Source organism: Malurus melanocephalus, unplaced genomic scaffold, assembly GCF_030028575.1.
Source record: "Malurus melanocephalus ecotype Western Australia unplaced genomic scaffold, MMel_1.1 scaffold_782, whole genome shotgun sequence".
Classification (NCBI taxonomy): Eukaryota; Metazoa; Chordata; class Aves; order Passeriformes; family Maluridae; genus Malurus; species Malurus melanocephalus.
Window position 1 is genome coordinate 1 of NW_026624014.1, and position 6549 is coordinate 6549.

General features: G+C 36.3%; 1 protein-coding gene across 1 annotated transcript in view; it reads left to right on the plus strand.

The window, feature by feature from the left end:
- The first annotated feature begins 4305 nt into the window (after positions 1-4305).
- LOC130584854 (testican-3-like) overlaps positions 4306-6549 on the plus strand; it is a 118263-nt gene continuing 116019 nt past the window's right edge. Inside the window, exon 1 of the mRNA XM_057385086.1 lies at positions 4306-4430. The gene's annotated coding sequence lies outside the window, so the exon portion shown is untranslated. The remainder of the gene's footprint in view (positions 4431-6549) is intronic.

Below are 6549 nucleotides of genomic sequence, written 5' to 3' on the forward strand. Positions count from 1 at the left end.
GAACATAGTTACTTTTTTTCTTACTGGCTTTATTTTCTCTTATCTGTATACTTGTTCAATTACTGAGTTAAAACTGTTTGACATGGTATTTAAATTCTTTAACTGTAGATACTAATTACTGTTTAATGTCTGTGTGTCACTCTTGAACTGAGACCATTTATTTTGTCTGCTTCCTTCTATTAATTTGTAAACATGTAAATACGTGGTTTTCCTTCCATCCTATTTTCTTTGGCCACGCCTGTTCTTATTTGCTTTGTAAGGCCAATAACACTGGAATTCCTGTCTTATCATTTTTTGTATTTGTTAATTTCTTCCATTTTGGACTGTCTTCACACTGGGGTGTTCTTTGTCTCCATGGGAATGAAAAGTAGATTAGGAGATTGTTCTGATCCTTGGTATAAGGGCCAGTTTTTGTGCTGGGAGAAGCATAGCAAAATTCTGTCCATGCACTTGGTGTGATATCGTAGATCTCATTATTATCTTTGTAATGAATTTCTGCAGGTTGAAAAACAAAGAAACAAAATAAATGCCAACAATACTATAGTATTTGTTTTGTAACTGATTCCAGGTTTTTATCCCTCAGGTGCCAAAACGACAAAAATTTTGATCTTCCTGAATAAAAATTGATGCGTAGCACATTTTTTCCCCTCTTTCTGTTATTAGATATGTTTGAAAGTTTTCCTTAAAGTGCATAATGGCCATGGACTTTTCAGRTACCTTGAAATTTTTACTTTGCAAAACAGATGGTGATATGAAGACACGTTTTTGACATGTATTGCTTAAATTATTATTTGATAAAAGCAGTCATGGTCTGTGGAAACATGATTTGTTTCCAGTGCATTAAAGACAAAGATCGTGTACAGTTCATTATGTAGTTTTCCTTGCTAATGGCTGCAAGTCAACATGGCAACTAAAAACCTAAAGCCACCTAAACAAAAAAGTAGAGAGAAAACTAAGGGGAAAAAACCCAAGTCTCTCATGAATTTTCCTTTACCTTTTATTGTTTTCATTTCCTCTCATTCGGGTTTTCCCATTTTGGTTTTTGTTTAAAAAAGAGATCAGCACATAAGTAAGTGCAACGAGCAAGTCTTTCAATGAACTGGGTTCTATCAGTCCTTTTCTGAGTAATTCCAGTGTCCCATATTTATCTCTGTGCATTCCATGAATGAAACGGTTATGGTGAGTTTCGTTAACTGAGACAGGCTGGAGTCATGGTATGGAATATCACTGCTGCAATGCTTTTCTTTGTAGAACAGCTGAAACAACCAGCAGCTGGTTACTGGTATAGTCAAGGAGGACTTGATCTGTGATTGCACATTGCTTTGTCCTTATCACTGAGATCTCAGTACCTTCCAGGAATTTGCTAATATGGCATAAATAGGGCTTGGCATGATGAGTTTTGATTTCATTAAGTGAGTTTTGAAACTTTTCTTTTTGCGGTACTTATTTTTCCTAGTTTCTGACATTGATTATCTTAGCTGTTAAAGTATGGCCACAGAGTGGATATTGCATTTTGGAAAGGCAAGCAACAGTGCCTTTAAAATGTGGTGCGTTTAATTCTGTTGCTATTACTGTTTATACGAGATATTAAAGAGAGTCCAAAACAGAAATAACCTGRAGAAACWGTGTTCTAGGATACATTGTGCATTTTCAAAAAGTCAGCCAGAACAATGAGCATTGAAGCTCATTTCAGAGGGATGGGAGGGCTGGTACTTGACATAAATAAGTGGCCTACAGAATTGATTTCTACCTGATGTACTTGTTTGGAATAGATGCAGTAACAGAATAAATAATTGGCTTTGTCACTTAAAGCCTGCATATTTTGTGCAAAMTATTGAAAAGAAATTTCATCCAAGCCCTAAGATGCTTGAAACGTTCAGATTTACAGAAAGCTGAATTGACAGAAGAAAATTTGGCTGGCAGAAAGTAGCTGAGCACGTGAAGTGTAAGGCTGCTCTGTTTTGGAGTCATGTTAGTCATATCATTTTTAAAAGTACCTTTTTTTTTTTTCCTTTTGATTTGGTTTGTTCCTTGAGTTTGAAGAACTCGGGTCATTCGTGGCCATAATTTCTCCTTTCTTTCTGAAATGCTTTTGAAGGATTTTGTGGAAATAATAGGCTGGAAATCTTACAGTATTTAGTCATGTTGATCCATGTCTGCATTTTGGTGTATATAAGAAAGCTGTTGCTTTTAGTTGCGTCCTTATATTGGAGATGGAATGGTTGTGTAGTATTGAAGTCTGTTCAATTACTTATTTAGAATCTGAGACAGAATAGGCTGGAAAAGATCCTTAAGATCATGAAGTCTAACTGTGAAAGTATTAGTATTGAATTGCTCTGCTCCTTCTCTGAGAAGCAGGAATAAGGCAGGTSTGAGTCATATCGGTGGAGTTTTAAGGTTATGTTTTTATGGTAAGAGCAAAGATAATGCCCCAGTGTAAATAAGCAGCATCATGTTAATAAGGTCATATTTTCTTCTGAAATTGCAAAGTGTCATCCATGTTGTTTGTAAAGTGTCTTAAATTAGGAAACGAAAGAGTGCTGAAATAAGAAAGACGTAGCCAGCAGTAGCATGTTGAGGGTAGCATTGATGTGTGTCCAGGCTGCAGAATAAAGAAAAACCTACTGAAAGTAAGGAAATTTTAGGTGGCAAAACAGGATGTCTGCTTTCATATAGTGAATGATACATTAACACATCAGAAATCCGGTAAATCATCCTTTTCATTCTATTGAAACTGAAGAAAAAATGCTTAATTTTGCAAGGATATGCCTGGCAAATATGATAGGACCTGGGCATGATCTATAAAAGGGATTTTACAGCGAGCTCTGCCTTGATGGCAAGGGGTTTTTTACCTACTTCGAGTACAGGGACTGATACTCTTTGCAGTGAATGTYGGCAACTGGTGACTTCAGAATATCTAACCTAATTTGGATAAGTAAAGTTTTTCCAGTAATGTAACCTTTTTTTAAAAAACTTCATGGTTTGCAATTTTCCTCCAATATATTGTTCCTGCAATATGGTAATTAGATCCCCAGAAAGTGTTCAAGGAAGCAAAGACTCTTCATTGAAAATTTTAAGGTCAGAAAAAAAGCAGAATTTACTTACCCTACTTATTCTGTGTTACATAGACAAAGTAAATTCACGATTGGGCTCTGAAAAAAACCCCAAATTCCCTCATGTTTCCAGTCTGATTTGCAGATATCAGGCTGATCCGTGGGATGTGAAAGTTATGAAATCAAGCATTTAGAAATCCTTAAATGCTTAACCTTTGAGGCTGTTGCCTTTACAAGTCCTGTTGTTAATAGATGGTATGATACAGCCTGCGTGCTCATATCTTGCGCTTTTTCTGTGGAAAGGATTTTCTGTGAACTGGAGATGAATTCTGATTGACTTTTAGGGCATAGGATTTATGAGTCATTGTACTTGTGTTTCAGTCCCGTTTCTAGTGCAGAATAGGCAGTGAGAGCACAGAGGTAGGGAAAGTAAAAGAAAGATAAAGATAGTTTAAACTTCAAGTTACGTGTACTGAGATGTAATCTCCTTTCCTGTGTTTATTTTGAAATATTCAAGCTTTCAGACTTGAAGAAAGTAGTAATATTTGAGTGTACCATAAAAAAGTTAATGAAAGTAAACTTTTTGCACAAAAGCAGCTATTAAATATTCAAGGAAATAGAAGTGATAGGTCAATACTGTATCATTGTCATGTCTAATGGAACATGCACTGAAGAGAATACTTGATGAGAATGTTACACTGAGAAGCCCAACTACTCTCATTATAAGAGAGTAGGGAGGTCCCATATACATTTTCTGTGTGTGAAACTCAGAGAAAGGTTGCATACCAGAGTGAGCATAGTGGAAATCAGTTTAAGTTCTTTAAAGTTCAGTTTAAGTACTTTAAAATGCAAGTGAGCTTCTTAATCTTTAATGTTTTGCTGCAGAATAAGCTGCAGAGACTACATGTGAAATTACAGTAGAGTTTCTTTCATGCGAACTTCCACAGTGATTTAAACAATTGAAATGCCAACTGAACATGATCCTGAGCAACCTGCTGTGGTTGACCGTGCTTTGACACCTGGGTGAAATGAAAAGAGTCTTCAGATATCTGTTCCAACTTGAACTTCTGTTTCTCTGATCCTGTAAAGTGTAGATGCTCACAGTTCTGTAAATTAACAGATGAAACTGTTGGTCATTGTTTTCAAGTTTGTGTTTAAAAGTAGGCTATTGATAAACTCTTAAATGTCTTTTGTGTTTGGGGTTTGGTAGTTCTTAATTTTTTTTTGTTGTTTTTTCTTAAGGCCTTTGGGTTTGCCACAAGCATAGCACACAACTTTTTGGTAGAGTTCTATTGCAACTCAGCTGACAGCAGTACAAATGAAATATATGTTACATGTGCACATACAGATACAAAAGAAGTGATCCAGCTGTTCAAGGTATTTTTTATTTTCTAAATTGTTTTTGTTTGTAAAACATAAGAAAATATTGGGTTTTGGATTCTGTGCCATGTTTCTGTCATACAGTTTTGTACATTGTGTTTCTTCATTATCTGCATATTTCCTTTTGTTTCCCTGTTTAATCGTTTAATGAGAGCAGCTGCTTCTATGGCCGCCTTGTTTATTCTGCTTTATTTTCCTAATCCTGCATTTTTCAGGAAGATGTATTTTCTAGTTAAATTATAATGCTGATAAAATGATGCTTACATCATTCTGAAATGCAGATTATTTTAAGAAAGGAGAAACATAACATGATCTATGTAGAGGCACATATTGCTGCTACTAATTAATGTTCCTCATATACTTGTGTGTATATAACACACAGCATAACAAAAGTCCTGTGTCCTATTTGACTGTGGAATTAGTAAACAGATTGAAGAAAGAAMTTTTCTTTGTAAGTGTACTCAGTATGTGTTTGGACTTTGGTACGTAGTTGTGAAACAGGATTTATGTGGTTTCAACAGACTTGTGGAGAAAAACAGGATTGGTATCAGCAGGTAGATAGGAGCAATGTGTGCATGTACATGGTAAGCCATGAAACTGTTCAGCAAATCAGTAGGTTTCAGTGGCCACTTTAGACACAGTCCCTACTTTCTTGTGAAAACCGAAACAAAGTGTACCATTATGCAATTGCTGTTTTATTCCAAAAATGTGTTGCTTATTTATAATGCAAATGCTTCAGTGCTTTAATGACATTTTGTTTTTCGCTTTCTGCATGAATACACAGTGGAATTCTTCTGCATTTCGCTTTTATGTGTAAGAACTCTGTGAAAAATTGTTCTCCACGTTCAGATGTCTGTAAATATTCCAGGAGTAGTCTTAATCTTTCTGTGTAAGTAGGAAAGCTGCATTGAAGCTAATGATAGGTGTAGTGTGAGGACGGGAAGTGAGAAGCGCTTTACCCCAGTCCCTACTTTAAAACCCGGAACTGAACTCTCTAGCTCTGAGATAATAAATTCCTTCATGTCAGCTCAAGTTATTCCTGCAGTAAATCTGCATGCAGGTACGCATCTGARTTGAAAGGACAATATTGTTTCTTCCCCCTCCTTCACTGTAAAGGACAGCAAGTAAGGTCCCATTTCTCATTCTTTGTGTGAGCATCTGAAAAACCTAAACATGGCTTAATTTAAAGGGGCATGTGGTAAAAATCCAAAGGAGTTTTAGCAATAAGGGAGTCTGTTAAACAGGATATTGTGGTTAAGTTCGAGTGTGTGGCTTTCCCCTTTTAGAGGATGCACAGAAATGGGATCTGGAAGGTGACACAAGGGAGTTCAAGTTTGCTCACTGATCCTAACATGGGTGCAAGCAGTGCTGTCAAGGCAGAAAGAACATGGAAATACATGCTTTTCTTTGCTGAACAGCATTCATCATAAAAAGCAATCAAGAGCTTGTTACATATTGAGTAGTGATTTGAAATAAAGAGACAGCATTGTAGAACAGTTCCTCCTCTTTGTTTTGCTATTATGTATTATCATGCTTAGTATATTACATAGTAGTATAGAGTTCTTACAATCAAAAAAGATTTCAATATGTTTCATAGAATCATGGAATAGTTTGGGTTGAAAGAGATCTTTGAAAGGTCTTCAGTCCAACCCTCCTGCCATGAGCAGAGACATCTTCACCTGGATCAGGTTGCTCCGTGTTCCATCCAGTGTAGCTTTGAATGTTTCTGGAGATGGGCATCCGCCACTCGTCTCGGTAACCTGTTTCTTTTGTCTCATTAAAAAAAAAAACACACAAACCCAAACCAAAAAATAATTGTTCCATCTATCTAGTCTGTACTTGTTCTCATTGGTTTAAAACCGTTAACCCTTCTCCTGTCAATAGAGACATGTTTGTTGTGCTTCTGTTCTTTCATTGGTACAAGCCATTATTATCTAAGCATCTCAGCAGCTGCACAAAGCATCGCATATGAAACATTGTATTAGAAAAGGTTGTTGGACTGKGATCTTCTTGAAATTGCTGTGTGAGGCTGTAAATGAGGTTTTTCTATGCTAATACACTGTAAAAACTTGGAATGTGGCAGGGTATTCATAGGCTCAGCTCCAGTATTCAATCT